This window comes from Phyllostomus hastatus, unplaced genomic scaffold, assembly GCF_019186645.2.
Source record: "Phyllostomus hastatus isolate PE091 unplaced genomic scaffold, TTU_PhHast_1.1 phas_contig_2, whole genome shotgun sequence".
In the NCBI taxonomy this organism is placed as follows: Eukaryota; Metazoa; Chordata; class Mammalia; order Chiroptera; family Phyllostomidae; genus Phyllostomus; species Phyllostomus hastatus.
In genome coordinates this window covers 3,096,493-3,112,709 of record NW_025333718.1, presented here as the reverse complement: position 1 = coordinate 3,112,709, position 16,217 = coordinate 3,096,493, and the positions used below count along the sequence as shown (strand labels likewise).

Sequence of the window (16,217 nt, the reverse complement as noted above, 5' to 3'; positions counted from 1 at the left end):
GAAATTTTCTCATGAGACCACAGGGTCTCCATTGCCTTCAGCTCAAAATAATACACATACCAAGTGGCCTGTCTTGGAGAGGCCTGTTCTAAATCCCTTCACATATTTACTGTTGAACCCAGAGTCCCCAGCAGATAGTGGGCACTCAGATATCTAATGAATTGGGTATCCAGTTAATAGTTTGTTTGCTTTTTCTTAAAAGCCTCAATTAGCTAAATGAACTTACATTCGAATTTTAAAATATAGATTTAGTGAATGGTTTGTATCTCCAAAATTTTAGAACCTGGGATGATTGGGGCTGGGGACAGGAGGCAGGTAACTTCTTTTTCCTCTGAGATGAGCACTACTCAACCTTGCTCCACCTGGGGGCTCCCCCTACAGCTGAATAGGTCTCTGTGTTCCTAAGGACCACCCCCGGTAAGGAGGCAAGGTCCCACCCCACTGCCACCTTAGCGCACGCACGTTGAATTTAAAAGGAGTGTGTTTATCAGCAAACAAAAGGGCAGAATGGTCTTGGGCCCAGGGCCAGCTGTGACCGCCTGGGAAGAGCAAGAGAGAGCCACATTGACAAATGGACATTCACTCTAGCAGACAGAAACTCCATGTGCGGCTCCTGGCGGCCGCTACCGCCCCCTCTAGCTACACTCCCGCAGCTGGTTCTCTCCACATTACCGGAGAGCCGCCTCCAGCAGCACCATTCCGAGAATTTTCCCGTCTCTCTGGAGCTAGGGACGGTCAGGTGGGGGCCTCTGTGGAGTTTTTTCACTGGATTCGGCGAGAGGCCTCCCCCAGATGGAAGGTGGCCCCTCTGAAGTCCAATCCCGACCATCTGCAGCCTCGGAGAAGCTCCCGGGAGCGAAGGCCAAGGGGCAGCGCGGAGCCTGCGGTGCTGGAGGAACAAAGAGAACCAGCAGGCCTGAAAGGATGCTGCGCCCACCCGGCCGGCTCGCGGGCGCTTACTCTCGGGCGCTGCCTCACACACAGGTAGCTCGGTCTTGGGTGCTGCAGAAGAGTGTGTTGAATAAGCTACACAAAGACTCACTTTCGCGGGGCCATGGGTCCAGACTCCCCTCCTCGTCACCCATAGTCCATTTATATTTCTGCATCTCTGCCGCCTCTGAGACCTGAGTGCCCGCTGGGTGCTAGGTGCGGTGCCAGGCGGAGCCCCTGCAGGTGACCTTTGGGGAAACCAGCGCGGGCTGCCGGTAGTAGCTGGGAGAGGCATGCCTTTATAGGCAGCAACGCAGCTCCACGCAGCCTAAGCCTGCAATCACTCTACCAGAGGCAGGGCTCAGAGCGCCGCTGGGGAGCAGCTCGCCGTGGACCCCGCCTGCGCTGGCCAGCTGCGGGCCAGACGAGCTGGGGGCCCGGGGAGCGGACAGCGAAGAGCGCAACTTCCTAGTGTCGGGAGCTCGCCTGCTAGGTGAACCCAGGCACGGAGAGGTGAGGATGCAGCCGACCGCAGAGCGAGAGGGGGCCCCCCGTGCAGGGTGGAAGGGACTCGAGGAGCTCCGGGCAGGGCGGGGCGCGGCGTAGGCTCTACTTGGAGATCTGGAGCCCTCTCTTCCTAGCCCCGCAACTCAGGGCCGCCTTTCCTTTCGCCGCTCTAACCATCCGCGAGCTGCTGGGAACAATGAGGCTCGCAGTGCAGTGCGGTGCGGACTGCAGCCCGGAATCCGCCCAGAGGCCGCGCCAATCCGCACCCCAGTGGCTGCCGCCAAGCTCCAAGCAGCTCTGGCCCCTAGGAGATGATCCCGCATGGCTCCGCACGCTCGAGACAGGAGCGTGGGTCGCTCCGGGCTCCGGAGGTAGCACAGGAGCCGGCGGCCTCAAGCAGGAGAATCTTAGCAGCTCCCTTGGCATCCGCAGCCCCCAAGTTCCGAGGCGTGCGTCAGGCGCCCTCAGGCCCGAGTCCCCAGCTCCAGGGGTGTCCTTGTGAGTGCGGGAGCGCGTGGCACGCGCGCCCGAGGGGCTGCAAGAGAATAAAATGTGACATACACAGCCGGGATTGCGGCGCCGTGAGCCAGGGAACGCCTAGCACCGCTGTGTTGGGCGCTTCAAGGCACAGTGTGTGGAGAAGGTTAGTGAGGGAGGACACGGGGGTCGCAAGGTGGGGTGACGTCTTCCTGGGTGTCACCGCAGTCGGGTGGTGTTCAGTATGGAGTTAGACTCGGCGACAAGGAGCCTGACCTGTGTGTATGGAGAGGATATTAAAGGTGATTTTGGGGGGAGAAAAAGGAATTCGGAAAGGGTGAGCTAACTGGAGGGTTCGCGCTATGAGAAGGGATTGTTTTGTCACTGTGGCTCATTCATGGTGATTTATTATTTCATTTTGGCTCTGGAAAGGAATCTAGATTTTTAATTGTATTTCTCGACCCCACCTCCTTGCGAAAGTGCACTTCATAAGCTTAAATTTAGTACGTTCTATCGATTTCTTGTTTTCTGCTAGCTGTACCGGTTTAGGGACAGGAGGGGCCTTGAGGATCCTAAACACCAGGTTTTTTCATTTTTATGCATTTGCACGGGGACAGCTCCTGCTTTCGAGATGTTTTACTTTCCACCATATAGAGAGAGAACCGTTAGTGCATTTCAGATACGGAAAGGAACATCCACTACCTTCCCATTTGACGGTGCCAGGGAACCAAGTGAAAAGGTCAAGCCGGAGCTCCCAGCAAGGGCTGTGTTCCAGAGCCAGCAGCGTGCTTTCTAGGAATTCAAGTGCGACTTTTACGAATGCCTCCCAGGTCTCTGTAGCACCCTGTTTGGTCAGGCCAAACTTTCAAAGCTGTTTTGTAATTCGAGAAACACTGTGAGAGAAAATTAGTGCCTGCTGGATTTTCGTGAGCTTATTTTTATTGGTCATGCTGAAAATCGGGCGAGAGGCAAATGTTACTTTGAAATCTTTGTTTTCCGTGCTGTTAGCATTCTAACCCAGAAGGAACACGCGGAAACTCAGCCCTGGACTCTGCTGGTGTGAGGGTGGCGTTGGTGGACTAGAAACATGCTTGGTGTTTTAAGTACTTTCTGCAGGTTTAAAAAGCTTCATGCAAGTTACTTGATACTTAAAATTTTTTGAAGTTTTGGTCAACATATTTTGCCCTTTTGAAATAAAATTTGTGACTAATGAGAATTTCAATAAGTTAAAATACTGTATGTCATCCAGTTGTTAAGAACTAGGATCAACACTTCTTTTAAAAGAAAAACAATGGTCTCGAAGCTATTTTTTACCTACTCTCCTTTCCCCATTCTTTTCTGCAATGCAACCCATAACCCAAATGTTTACACTTGAAGATTTTCATTCCCTGCTAATGAGTTACAAAAAACTGTTGACAATAGTGTATGGATGGATATTATGATCAAAATGGTGTTAAACCTAAAATATTCAATAATGGTGAATTGCCTTAAATGTTATAGCTAGGTTTTATTTTTTATTTTTTTAATCAATGCATCTTTTTTTTAAGGTTTTATTTATTTATTTTTAGAGAGGGAAGGAAGGGAGAAAGAGAGAGAGAGAGAAACATTAATGTGCGGTTGCTGGGGGCCGTGGCCTGCAAGCCAGGTATGTGCCCTTACTGGGAATCAAACCTGCGACACTTGGGTTCTCAGGCGGTGCTCAATCCACTGAGCTACGCCACCCAGGGCATAGCTAGGTTTTAAAAAAGGCACTCAAACATTTTGAATTCTTGATTCAGTTTTTACTGTGATTGATAAAATTGTAGTATTTTACATTTTGCTTGGTGCACTAGAAACTTCTGGAATTTGGAGCTCAGTCTCTTGTAGAAACTGTGATAATATAAGCCTCAACTGTTAATGGAGTTGTGAACCCGAGATGAGGTGGAGTTTGTGGAGAGTTCAGAGTGCAGACCAGCAGTGGGTGAGTCTATTATATGTTGTACACAATCCAAGAAGTTGTGATAAAGAAATGAGGATACTGAGACTGAAGGATTCAAGGCTGAGATAATTTAATATTTGAAATTATATAAATGGATTTATTATGCAGAGTAGAGTAATCAACTATGCTTGGTTTCTGATGAGGATAATTAAGAGTGAAAGAGTTTCCTCTAGGATGAAGACTTAAGTTGCATCTAGGGGAGGATTTGTGGCCATCTAGGGAGATTAGTTAATTTGGGAAGTGGTTGCTGAGAATTTCCTGTAGATACTTGTTTCTGAATATTTTTTCTAAGATTATTTTCTTTCTAAGATGATTTAAGTGCATGAGTCTCTGATCATCTGTTTACAGTAACTAAAATTTTATACTCTTGGTCTAGAATTTATTCAGGCATTTCTCAAGTGGTTAAGTCTTCTCTAAAATGACAATCTCATTCCTAGGCTTCTTCAACTTCTGCTTAGGGTTCCTTTCCAAATGATGGATTTTGTTCCAAAAGTTAGAGATATGTATCCTTCTCAATTAACTTGAATTAATTTGCATATACTTTCAATTAATTTGCAGATTTGGTATCTCACTTGATATTTTTGAATAAAAATATCTTACACGTACGTGATGATAGTCTTTTTTTAACATACAATGTTCTCTTTAAGTATGCTTGTTCCCCCCACTCCCAGATCTTCTATTTCATGATCCTAAATTTAATTGTTTAATTTAAATGAAGTACTTTATTTGACTTGCTTAAATGTCTAAGCAAAAGATAGTGTCCTCATGGTAGGTATATGTTAAGTTGTGAGTTTTTAAGCCCTGAAAGCTTCTCCTTAAAAAGACCTGTGGGGTGAAATTCAGAACTGACTATAAGAAAAATAATTACATAACTCAGATACTAATTTTTAAACCCAGAAGGTACAGGTGCACATTTACACAGAAATTTTAAATGTTCTTAGGTTGATGCCAAGGTCAAGGACAGTGTGTGGTATAGATGACCAGCTCTGTTAGCAAATAAACATCAGACTTTCAATTTAACACATCTACCATTTTTCTGAAAGCCCTCCTTCCTCTTTTAAAATATTTGTTTATAAACATTATTGAGTATATAGGGCACAGGCAGAAGCATCAGAAAAACATGGACTTATTATGCTTCTTACTAAATCCCATCCTGATCTGAAATTGCAAGTGGCTGGGCCTACTCCAACCCCAGAACTGATGGGGAGCAGTAGTACCTAATTCAAATGCTTGGAACCCACCTAGCCTGTGGCAAAATGGCAGTCATACCTTTAAAGGGTATGAGGTGGGAACTGAGCAGTCATAAGGTTTTACAGAAGCTGGTGGTTTGAGCCTAGTATTTGTCCTAGACCTGACACTTGCTAAAAGCTGGGTCCCAGCAGTGACCCAGCTACTGTCTTCACTTGGCCACCTATAGGCCCCACAATATCAAGTGCATGGGTGGAAGCACCATCAGAGAAATGCTGCTCATTCTTGGGGAGTTTGTTTGCACAGAACTGTGCATGGCCCTTCTGGTTTCTGCTGCTCCTGTGATCTTCTCTAGGAAAGAATTCTGAACTCAAGGCAGACATTGGCTTTCATAAGCTAGGAGGTATGGAGAGTAGGTTTGCAGTTTGCACTGGACTTTCACAAAACAGCCCATATCTCACAGAATACTGCCTCAAGGAAAGTCCTGGCAGGCCTCAGACCTGAGTCCAAGGGAGTGTAGCTCCTGCAGAAACCAGTGCTGAAGGAGTCTAGGCCTCACCAGGGCTCAACTTCAGGGGTGTAAAATGAGGACTTCAATTATATTCTGTCCAATGGTGCTGGGGTGCCATAAAACATATAATTATATAATCTAACACGATACAAAGCTAATTTATATACTAAAAAGAGAATTAACCTTTAGTTAACATGCTGGACATCTCTTCAAACACCATACAGTACAGGTAAGAGTAGTAGTTCAAAGAACAATAACGACTGATTCAAACGTCCTATGTCATTACCCTGCTGTTTGCTCAAGTAATTTATCAAAGTGCATCTTAGCCACAACCCTGGGACATACCATTATCATCCCCTTTTTACAAGTGAGGAGGCAGCCTCAGTAAGGTGAAGTGCCTTCCTCAAAAGCCTCATGATAAGAAAGTGGCAGAGCTGTGATTTGAACTTGGGTTCCTTTGTCTCAAAAGTCCATGCTGTTAGACTGAGACCTGAGTCTACAGAGAAACAGGAATGACTCCTCCTGTTCTTATGTCAGAGCCAGAGAACAACTATAACTGTGAGCTTTCACTTGTTCATAGCATGGATGAGCCTATTGGATCAGGAAGATTGTACAGGATAGAAGGGGATGACAAGGGTGGCATGTAGACAGAAAGTCCATGTGTCTATCAGAAACTGGATTTTATGGCCCTTTAACTGTCTGACTCCGACTCAGAATAAGCCCTCAGAGTTCTTTAAATGTTACCTATTGTTTAATCATTTCTGCCTGACAATGATTGATGAGCTTTACGTATACACCCTGTATTCCTGTGCAAATTGAACCCAATAAAAGTCTGTCAAGACATGGGCTAAGGTGCTCTCCCCTTGAGAAAGAAGCCGCACCCTCCCTTTTCCTCCACAAGACTCAGTAGTCCATGTGAATTTGCCTCATCTCATCTCATACATAACGCTGCGGACCCCAGGATCCGGGATCCGCCCCACTGGAAGCTGAAAGAGGCTTGAGTAGCAACTTACAAATGGCCCCTGAAATTTGGAAAATCCAGGCAGTCAGTACTAGAATGAAATTCAGGTTCATATGAATGGTCTCATAGCAAGTGCAATTTCCAAGGAAAAATTTAAGCTAAGATTTGAGAAAATTATCCTTATGCTTTGACTTATTGGATTGGCAAAGAGAGCAAGCTCAGAAAGTAGTCTCTTTGGGCATTCAGAAATACATTGGCTAAACCATTGGGGAATACACTGTGAAGAAAAATCCTGAATATTTTGATTATAAGTCTCTGTTTTCAGAAGTTTATAATTCATGCATTGAATTCTGCTCTAGGCTGCTGCTTCTAGTGTTTGAGCCTGATGAAAAAAATAAAACAATTAATTTTCTATGTTCAAATTACACAAATTTTTCAAGTGGAGGTATTTGCATGTTGGTAATTGTCATGGCTTCCAAAATTACTTAGCCATGTGGGAATTAAACGTGGGAAAGAGTAAATGTCTTAGATAATCAAGTAGCTTTTACTATTCAGTAATATTTGAAAAGTAGTTTCCTTGAAAGTATAGTGATGCTTTTTCTGAAATATAAGTCTATTATTATATGTTAAAAATGTTTGTCTGTACCTCTGACCACAAATGGGTAGAAAAAAATACAGTTAATGTGGGCTGTTCTCCAAATGATACAGTTAACCCATTTACAATATGAAACTATAGGTGCATGATTAAATGAATGAATTTGATTCTACAATTAGAAATAAGGATCTTGCTATGTAAATTATATTTTAAAATCATAAAAATTATATCTCATAAGAAATCCCAATATGAAAAGGAAGAAGACTGACCTTAAAAATAACGTGTTCTCTCTCTCTCTCTCTCTCTCTCTCTCTCTCACACACACACACACACACACAAACAAATACAGGAGGAATATGCACTAATGTGTTTTTACATTTGTGATTAGGAATAAGAGCTTGAATTAGGATACCAAAACATTAACTGTTGGGGTTCCCATTTGTTTGTAACAAAACCAAGACCAGAACACTGACCTCTGAGAGAATTATATGTTCTATATTATATGTGATTTGTGAGAAGATATCAAAGATGGTTTGGGTTTAAGCTTTAATCTTAATTTAATATAAATAGGTTGTGTGTGTGTATGTGTGTGTGTATACATATATATAGAGAGAGAGCACTTTTATTAGTGTGTGTATGTGTGTGTATTTATTAATGTTCTTTATAACAGCAGCATCTTCAGGATACCTTTGGTGGTTTGCAGAATGACTGAGTCCAATATATTAGTTAGCTATTCATTGGAATTGAAAGAGGTTGAATCTTCCTAGATGTTTCAAGTCAACCTGAATTTGACCAAATACTGTAGGTTACTCAGTATCTCTGATGGAGAACAGTTTACTATTTGAAGTTACCCTGAATTATGGTGCTCTCAAATCACTTAATTCTTTAGGTAAAAGAATTAAGACAATAAATAAGCTCCAGAGTTTTATTTTACTATACCTTCTAATTCCCAAGAAATTTTTTAAGTAATTTATGACTAAATGAGAACATGACAGGTAAAACATGGTGTGTATATAAATATGCATATAATGTGTATAGGTACAACATATAATTTCCATTTTACAAAAGAAAGTTTTCCCTCTTTGAGTCACAGTGTAGTTACAAACTATATTCCTTTGCCCTGTGTTCACAATTGGTAGCTAGGAGAATTTAACTAATTAATTAATTGGCCTAGCTCAATACTTGGTGCTTTATAGTAACATTCAGAGGTGACATTAAATAGATTATATCATTATTTCAGGTGGGAGAATTTCAGAAATTGCCTGGATGGGAATAGGAAAATGTCTGTAAGGTGTGGTTTTAAAATAATGTGATTGCTTCCATAAGTTAAATCTAAATATTTTTTACACTTGCTTCACTCTACACTTTCCACCAATTAATTAAAACATATCATACTGTAGTATAGTCATACCCCAATAATACCCCACATATCACTGTTTGATACATATGAAAAAAGAGCATAATGAATCTTTTTGGTTTGTGGTTTGTTTGGGTTTTTTTTTTCAATTTTTTCATGACTGATAAGCATAGTATTAGATGTAAAACCAGAAGTGGTCAAAAGAAAAGCTTCAGATTTTATTAAATGATGTGCCTTTTAAAAGGTATCACAAGAATCCTAGACCGAGGAACTTTTGTTGTTCCTACAAGGTCTGTCTATAAACCAATTATAATATGAAGTTTTGTGCATATAATTAAAGCATGATGTGCATGTTTTACTGGCAAAACTAAACTCACCTGAGATCTCCTCCCTGGGACCTGCTGCCTTCCAGATGTCCAAATTAAATCTATCTTAAACTTACCACACCATATTTGAAGATGAAAGGTGAATTTAGAGTGTAAAAATATATAAACTGATCCTGCATAATGGCTAGCACTTTTGGTCCAAGTGATTCACAGCAGTACCCTAAATGCTCCATGTGATCCTTGTAGCAGGCAGCAAGAGGCACTGTCTGTCAGGTGCCTGCTCCACCCAGACCCTAGCAGCTTGGTAGGAGAGCCATTCCTTAGAATTCCTTCCTGGCTGGACTCAAATGCATACTCAGATTGGTTAATTTGCCCACCTGTTCTTTTCTTGGAAGTAAAAATTCAAGTCGTGGGGTGGGGGCAGGGGAGAGGTGGGCATAGGGCAGGATTATAGGAGGAATTCCCATCATGTGTGTTTTTGTTTCCTTTATATATTTTTTTTGTATTGTGCATAAGACACAAGGACTGATCATGCCATTCTGTATTTAAATAGTCCTGTAGTTTATCCAGTGTAGTTTGTAAGCTCATCTTCTTTTGGAGATAAGGTGAAAAATCCCTTGGTAGTCGATTCACCTGCGTATACCAGAATGACCTCTTTATTTGATGTGGGTGGTTTGTAGGGTAGAGGAAAGCAGGGATGAGTCATGAACTCCACTCCTTCTCCTGGTAGAATGTTGGGAGGTAGATGTTCAAATTTAACAAAAGAAATTCCTGCCACAGTATTTGTGGAACTCCAGGTGCTTGGAGGAGGGACATCACTGAACAAAATAAGTCTGGAGCATGTCTTTTGTTTTCAACTGTTTGTTGTTGTTGTTGTTGTTGTTGTTGTTGGAGCATGTCTTTTGTTTTCAACTGTTTGTTGTTGTTGTTGTTGTTGTTTTTAATTCACAAGACTGTATTTACTTTCATGTAACATAATTCTTTTCAGCTACATATATGCTCACATACTAGATTTCATCTACCTCAAATACAAAAGATAGAGATGGAACAAAGCCTCCAAACCACCTTCTGGAATCTCAGAAGGTTGTGGAGAAGCAAACTTAGCTATCCCCAGCTTGCCAATCAAAGATGTCGTTTGAGGATTTGCTAACTCATCTCAGGCTGGTGCATAGGGTCAGAAAGGACAGGCCTGTGTCCTGCCTCTTTCCCTGATAGTCCACCATCCAGAAGCGAATGATGTTGAAGAGAATCAGAGGAGAAAAGAGGTGCATGGAAACAGGCCATCCTCACCCTTCCTACCCAATACACCCCCAGTTGCCAGTGTTTTTTCCCACCAGCAAGTCTGTGAGTTTTAGTGTCTTCTTCATTCTCTCTAAACATGTCTGTACCAATTATGGGCTTCTTGTGTCTATGTATATAGGCAGGAAGTAGTGTCACTCTATCCAAGGGAGATAGAGAGAGAGAGAGAGAGAGGGAGAAACATCAGTGTGCGGTTGCTGGGGGTCATGGCCTGCAACCCAGGCATGTATCCTGACTGGGAATCAAAACTGTGACACTTTGGTTCGCAGCCTGCGCTCAATCCACTGAGCTACACCAGCCGGGGCCAGGAGATGTTTTTAAGGAACTAGCTGATACAAACATTCAGCAGAACAGGGAAGGTTAAAGTCATGTGTATTCTTTAGAGTTTCCATCTTCATAGAGAAATTCTGCACTGCAATTTGGAAGTAATGAATAAAAATCTAAAAGCTAAAATCTAAAACATCAGTCTAGGCTATGCGTTGCCTGGTACTTGGAGTACACTAACCAGCTTTGAGGGAGATTTCCACTGTACCAAAAACTAAAGTTCAAAGGGATATAATGAAAAGCTGGGATGTATTTAAAATTTAGTAGATAGGAAGAAAATAAGAAATGGAAATGTGACTTAAAAAATTAAAAGGATAACAACGAGATTGCTTAATAAAGATCCGATGTACTCAGATTATTTGTATACATTCAGAATTTTACTAAAGTCAAAGAATTGGCTTAAACCCAAAGCCAGACACAAATGGAACCAAGTACTATGGAGTTGCAGGCTTGACAGACATGGTTCACACATAGCATTGAGAATGTCACGACTCAGCTTCTGTATCCTGACAAGGAAATTATGTCTCTCAGCTACCTCTAACAAAGTGGCTTTTCTGCAACATATCCTTTCCAGATGTTATGTAAGTGGCTTGAAAATATGTATTTATACTTCTTGTGCCTGTCCAGAGTCTCTTTCCTGATGGAGACAAGGACATCTACAGTTCCTGGAGGGCAAGTTGTTGCTTGGGCTTCAGCTACTAGTGTTTATCATATTCTTAACAGGAAAAAATGGAGGGAACCCCTGCACCGTTAGTAGCCAGAGGGATATTTTATACAAGACATTTATCTTATAGACGTCTCCATCTACTCTCGTTCATCTCCTGAAACCCCACCTATTCTCCCTATTGGCAGACAGTCATCATTCCAAACCCTGAGCTTGTCCATCTGAAGTGTCCTCTCCTTGGATGCTCCAGCTGCCCTCCACTACATACAGGACACAGTCTTGCCTTAGAACATCATGCGATTCTGCATTGGGCTCCAGTTTATTGTTTCTACTTTCCAATATTTAGGCTCTCTTTTCTGACCATATCAGGCTGAATCTAAGGATTAATCTGGTTCCTTTTCCTTCAATCAGCAACATTCCTCTACTTAAACACACACAGACACACACAGACACACACACACACACACACACACGATAAATTAATGGTCTTCTGTGCCAAAGCATTATCCCTCCGTTGCTGCACTTACTATTGTATATTATAATGCACTGTTTACTTCTCTCTCATCCCTGAGACTCCATACCTTAGCTACTTAGCACACCTCAAGACACTAGATGCTTGATGAGTATTGAATCAATGAAGCTAAGAGTACTATGAGACTTAAGTGACTACTCCACTCCCCAAATAAAGGTAGAGGGAAGGTCTTTTCTGTATTTCTGTTGACTTGAACTCCTGTCTATACAGTTCCCTCAATTCTAGTGATCCCTTTATAAACAGGACATTCTAAAGACCAGGAACTGTGGTCCAGATGACCCATTCTGTAGCTATATTATCTTGTAGTTAATCACTTTAGAGAAACATACTTATAGCAGGTCCTCAAATGTCCTCATTTCATTCAACATGGCTTTGTTATAACATTGATGGGATGCTGTAAGAACTGAACTCTTGTTCATACAATTCACCTGTGGTAAAATTAGCTGCATGTTTAACTTTGACTTTCTAACTGCTAGTACAGGAAGTCCTCAGTGTCATTCATAGGTTCTGCAGCTTGAAGTGCTTGAAGTCACAGAATTTATCAAACCAAAGTTAAACAGTTCATTATAATTTGTGAATCTCACTGAGAAAACCTAAAACTCACATTTCCTTTCATAATTATTACCAATGTGGTTGGGCATCTTTGTTCATGTCTTAAAGCATTCAGAAGTGAGGTATACATGTAATTGATAAATAATTAGTAAATAAATTAGGTAGGATCTGTCCTGGGAGAGTTTATAAAAACACTTTGTCTTGGACTCTTAAATGTTTATCAAATTCTAATAATTAGAGCTACATATATTGTTAGTACCTTGTGTGATAATTAAGACCCTTCCACAGTGAATAGGCAAGGCAGCATTTTGTTGTGCTGCCTTCTTTTCTGCCTATCCACAAATCACCCATGGATAGACACTAAAATTTAGAAAGGCACTTCTAGACCAGGGAGGATATGAAATATTAACTCTGCAGGAAGAATTGTAAATGCAATGCCTTGACCCAATGTGCAGGTGGGAAAGCTCACACACACAGTCAGTGGAAAGCCTGGGGAAGGAGCTGTGCTGCCTTCAGTGCAGTGACTTGATATGACAGTGACCCCCTTCTCCCAGTGCTTCCTTCAGCAGACAGTTTTCAGGGCTGAGATGAACCTTCCAAGGACACAGGAGGGTCAGCTTTTGTTTGGCGTCATCAGAGTTTATGTGGAACTTTGTGCATTTTCAAGTATTTTCCTGGATTCATATCCTCTGGAGTGCTAAATGCTGTGCATCTCTCCGTACCATCTAAGAGAGTTTTCTTTCAATGTTGCAGTCTTCCAAAAAGGTCGAGTTAGAGATAGGGACATGTCTGGGATGTGTCTGTAACCAAAGGGACTTTTGCCCTTGCTCTGAATCCATAGTAGAATAAAAAAAATTTTAAATGTTACCAGTAGTTGAAGTTAGGGAACTTTAGTGATTCTCAGTGGTAAATAGAACATTGCAGAAATTTAATGAAAGCATGCCAAGTTCAAATACATATCAAACAGTTTTTTTAAAAATTTCATTTATTTACTTTCAGAGAGAGTGAAAGGGAGAGAGAAACAGAAAGAAATACCCATGTGTGAGATATATACATCGATACGTCACCTCATCCCCAACCAGGGACCCTACCACAACCCAATCATGTGCCCTGACCAGGAAATGAACCCATGACCTTTCTGTTCACAGTCCAGCGTTCAATCCACTGAGCCACACCAGCCAGGGCTATATCAAACAATTTTATTGCTCTGTTTACAAATGCATAAGATTTTGCATCTTTTGAAATCTTTTGCATAAGATTTCACTCTTAAGTGCAGAGTAAACCTAACTATGGATTTCTTCTCACCCATGGAAATAATTTTAAATCACTGTCATGATCAAGTTAAGTGGATTTTAATGTCTTTGTGTGTGTTAGCTATTTGCAGTTGTGCTGCTGACAGTGGCGCTCTGGCAGTTCTGTTCGGTGACCCACTGCCTCCCAGGTTGTGGGGGATCTCCGCATCAGCACCAGCTCACCTGGATCACTGGATCACACACCAGGCAAAGGAACCTCTTTAAGTCAGAAAACTCAGTCTACTGTGACAAGTCTGGCTTGGGTCCCAGGGCATCAGGTCCCAGGTTGTTGGTACTTATATTACATTTTGAAAATCTGTGAAAATCATTTCATTTTTCTTAATGACTTTAGATCTCTGCATGCCCTCAAGGCCTTTTAGTTTTCCTTATGAGTCCTGCTATCATAGCTTAATAAGGTTTGCATTGCCAGTTGGTTTCACTGCACTTTTTAATTATGTTATCCTGGACAAGGTTTTTGATAACTGGATGTGGTAAGAAAATTCTATTACTATGTTTTAGAATTCTCTTGCCAGCCAGGAAGGCCTAACTCTGTGATAAAACCAACCCACCAACTTATGCTGTACTTTTCAGGAAACTCATTATCCTTAGGTATAGGAACTGGTTTCAAATGGATCCCAAGCTTTTGGGAAGGAGGTAAATTTGGTCTGGACCTGCAGTAATGGGGTTGGTGTTTTGCTTGTTTATTTTTTTGGTTTTCTTTTCTTCAACTGTTTTAGACTCTTTGAAGGTTTATTCTCAGGCAATTCTGTGATTTCCTAGAAACTGGTAGTAAATAATAAGGATCTAGCAAGAAATCTTACATTTACCTTTCTTTACATGTCATGAAAGTCTGAAGTAATTAGAAATTTTAACATTTTAGACCATGTTGGTGAATTACTATCAAACATTCAGTTTTCACACCAAAATAATTGTACTTATTCTTATTTTGGAAAGAAAGCCCTTCTCTTGGGGCCCCTTGACACATGCTCACCTGCCTGCAGTGTGCACAGAATGCTGCAGATGGCTCGTCGAAACATGAGAAAGACATACACAGAGACAAGCAGTTTCTGTGGGGAAGTAAAAGTGGAATGACCACTCTCTCTCTAGTGGAGAGAGCACCTTGTCTCCATTCCCAAGCAGATTTTTATTGAGAAAACAGACTTAGTTTGTGGATTCACAGTCTGGCAGAAAAGATCAAAAGAAGTAGGTGACTTACAAAGGTGCAGACAGAACTCCTGCCGTGATTCTGGGCAGAGATTGGAGTTTTAACATATGAAAGGACTATAGGTTCCAAAGGTTTCCTGTCTGTGCCTTTAAATTCCAAGTTAATAATATCCTCCAGCAAACAGATCTCACAGGATCTTGTATATTCTATGTCCCAAGCCTGATTACCCTGGGGGTTCGCCATTTCTGGTCTGGACTGCATCGCCCCTGCACGTCTGAGTTAACTGAGTTAACGGAGAAGACAAAGGCAGCCAGGAGACTTCAATTTCTCACAAGGACTCAGACTTTCACAAAGCCGAGGGGACAGGGGTTGATGTCGATCACCCCTTCATTTCCACAGCCCGGTGAGTATCTTCCCTTAGGGTATACCCACATGATCATGTCTGTCTTAGATTCATTTTCTTTCTTAGAGAATTGTTACCCGTCTTTGACTGCCGATCATGCAATGGAGCCAGGCATTAGAACAGGCAGCGCTCATGCCAGGGAAATAAGTTTTGTCTCCTTAGTGGCTTCTGGTCTGAAGGTTTTTCACTCAGCCTAAGTCACAGAGGGTTACAGCTTCCTGAGACTAGGCAGGGCGGTCCCCAACAGCCTCTAAGAAGAGAAACTACCATCCTTCAGGGTGATGTGCTTAATGCTTTCAATTGTCCCCACCAAATGAAAAGTAGGGAAGATCTCACTATGTGGTGGTGGGAAAAGTCCTTCCTGCAAATGGTGGCTGAGCACAGTGCTCCCCCGTCTGTACAGAGCTGGCTCTCCCTGCCCTCCTTTCACTGGCTGTTTTGCAGACAGACCTCCTAGCAGTCACCCCAGGACCCTGTATCAGTCAGCCTGGTAAAAATGAGACTTGGCTCAACACAGAGGTCTGCTTGAGTATAATCTCACAAATGAATAACTAAAGGAAAATTTGTCCCCCAAGCTCAAAGGTCAGGAGCCTCCTGGCTGGGCCCTCAACCTCAGCCTGGGATCCCTCCATTGCTGGGTGCAGTGTGCAATACAACTATCATTCAAGTTAATGAGAAGGACTTAAAACCAAAATTCTTTCTCACCTCTCAAGGGTTCTTCATCATTCTAGAACGTCCTGATGGACAGCTTTGAAGACCCCACTTTTGTCCAGAGAGCCAAGACACTGGGAAATGAGATCTTCCCACCTTTCACTTGGAGGGAAGAGTTGAAGGAATTATGCCTATCAACATGAAGGGTGGTAGTATGCACTTTGTATCTAGAAGACTCATCCCTCCCTGACCTAGAAAACAGTATGGGGGTCCAGCTGCTCCTGATCTCAGCAGGCTTTCTAGGATAGGAACAGTTCCTCTTGAGTTCAAAGGGAAGTTGTTGCTTGGGGGCTTCTGGAAAAAAGATGAAATGATATTTTCTGCTTGCTGGAGAAAATTAACAAAGTCATCCAAGTTTGGTTTTTCCTGCAAAATCTGAGTGAAAGAGGTAAAGCTCTGTACCAAAGGAAACAGCTGGGGTCCAATGCCTTTCACCCTTGCTCAC

At 42.3% G+C, this 16,217-nt stretch overlaps 1 protein-coding gene across 1 annotated transcript in view; it reads left to right on the top strand.

Moving 5' to 3' along the window:
• Positions 1–873: 873 nt before the first annotated feature.
• The window catches only part of ST6GAL2 (ST6 beta-galactoside alpha-2,6-sialyltransferase 2), a 102,866-nt gene continuing 87,522 nt past the window's right edge, over positions 874–16,217 (top strand). Inside the window, exon 1 of the mRNA XM_045835237.1 lies at positions 874–984. The gene's annotated coding sequence lies outside the window, so the exon portion shown is untranslated. The remainder of the gene's footprint in view (positions 985–16,217) is intronic.